Source organism: Rhincodon typus, chromosome 26, assembly GCF_021869965.1.
Source record: "Rhincodon typus isolate 14 chromosome 26, sRhiTyp1.1, whole genome shotgun sequence".
Lineage (NCBI taxonomy): Eukaryota > Metazoa > Chordata > Chondrichthyes > Orectolobiformes > Rhincodontidae > Rhincodon > Rhincodon typus.
This window is the reverse complement of record NC_063357.1, coordinates 2,665,553-2,667,860: the sequence shown is the minus strand read 5'-3', so window position 1 is coordinate 2,667,860 and position 2,308 is coordinate 2,665,553.

Sequence of the window (2,308 nt, the reverse complement as noted above, 5' to 3'; positions counted from 1 at the left end):
AATTGGAGGTGTAGTGGACAGTGATGAAGGTTACCTCAGAGTACAACAGGATCTTCATCAAATTGGCCAATGGGCCGAGGAGTGGCAGATGGAGATTAATTTAGATAAATATGAGGTGTTGCAGTTTGGTAAGGCAAATTAGGGCAGGACATATACAGTTAATGGTGGGGCCCTTGAGAATGTTGCTAAACAAAGAGATCTAGAGTCAGGTATAGTTCCTTCAAAGTGGAGTCGCAGGTAGACAGGGTAGTGAAGAAGGCATTTGGCATGCTTGCCTTCATTGTTCATAACATTGAGTATAGGAGTTTGGAAGTCATGTTGTGGCTGTACAGGACATTGGTTAGGCCACTTTTGTAAAACTGCCTTCAGTTCTGGTCACCGTTCTATAGGAAGGATCTTGTTAAGTTTGAGAGGGTGCAGAAAAGATTTACAAGAATGTTGCCGGGCATGGAGATTTGAGCTATAGGGAGAGGCTGAATAGACTGGGGCTATTTTCCCTGGTGTGTCGGAGGCTGAGGGGTGACATTGTAGACGTTTATAAAACCATGAGGGGCATAGATAGAGTGAATAGGCAAGGTCTTTTTCCTAGGGTAGGGGAGTCCAAAACTAGAAGACATAGGTTTAAGGTGAGAGGGAAGAGATTTAAAAAGGACCTAAGGGGCAACTTTCACGCAGAGGACGGTGCATGTATGGAAGGAGCTGCCAGAGGAAGTGGTGGAGGCTGGTACAATTACAATATTTAAAAGGCACCTGGATGGGTACATGAATAGGTAGGGTTTAGAGAATTATGGGCCAAATGCTGGCAAATAGGACTAGGTCAGATTGAGATGTCTGGTCAGTGCGAATGAGTTGGACCAAGGGTCTGTTTTTCTGTGCTGCATGACTCTGTGTTTCATTTATGTTCTTCCTGTCAAAGTGAACAACTTCACATCTTCTCACGTTATATTCATTTGCCAGATCTTTACCTGCTCACAACCTATCAGTATAATTTTGTAGCTTATTTTTGTCCTCTACACATCATTTCCTGCCTATCTTCATTCCTTCCATACCTTCATCTAAGTCATTTCTATAGATCGTAACCAGTGGAAACCCTAGCACTGATCTCTGTGGCATACCATTTGTTACATTTTGTCAACAAGAAAATGTCCCATTTATGCTTCCTGTTAGCCAGCCAATCTTCTATTCACACCAATCTGTTACTCCCAACACCATGAGCTTTTATTTTCACCAATAACTTTTAATGTAGCAGCTTACAAACCACGTTCTGGAAGTCTAAGTGTCCTATATCCATTGGTTCCCCTTTATCCACAGCACATATTACCTTTTGTTTTCCTTTGTTCATCCACGGGATGAGGGCGTTGCTGACCAGGCAGCATTTACTGCCCATCCCTTATTCCCAGAGGGTGGTTGAGAGTCAACCAGATTGCTGTGGATCTGGAGTCACATGTAGGGCAGACCAGGTAAGGATGGCAGTTTCCTTCCCTAAAGGACATTAGTGAACCAAATGGGTTTTTCCGACAATCGACACTGGATTCACAGTCATCATTAGATTCTTAATTGCAGATATTTTATTGAATTCAAATTCTACCATCTACCGTGGTGGGATTCGAACCCGGGTGCCCAGAACGTTATCTGGGTCTCTGGATTAACAGTCCAGCAATAATATCACTAGGTCATCATCTCCCTCAAAGAACTCCAACAGATTGCTCAAACATGATTTCCCTTTCACAAAACCATGTTGACTCTGCCTGATCACCCTCTTCAACTACCCTGCTATAACCTCTAAAAATAGCTTTTAACATTTTCCCCATGATAGATGTTAAACTAACTGGCCTATAGTTTCCTGCTCTCTGAATAAAGGAGTTACATTCACGACTTTTCAACCTAATGGGACTTTCCTGGAAGAATGGGAGAGTTGGAAAATTCAAATCCATGCTTCAGTGATCTCACTGGCCACTTCTTTATGAATCTAGTTTGCTTCCATCAGGTCCGAAGCACATGTCAGGCTGCAACTCCAACAATTTTTACTCAGTACCACTTCTCTAGTGATTGTGATTTTCCGAACTATGAATTCTTACCTCCATTTAATTTCCTGATTTATTGCTGTTTCTTAGATATTACTTGTATCCTCTAAAGATTGATGCAAAATGCCTGTTCAATTCATCTCTCATTTCCTTATTTTCTATCATTAATTCTCCAGTTGCACGTTTTATGTGCTTACTGTGTTAACTTTTCTTTTCAAACAAAATTATAGAAACTATTAATATATGTTTTCACAGTTCTGGAAAGCATTTTCTTGCATTCTAGA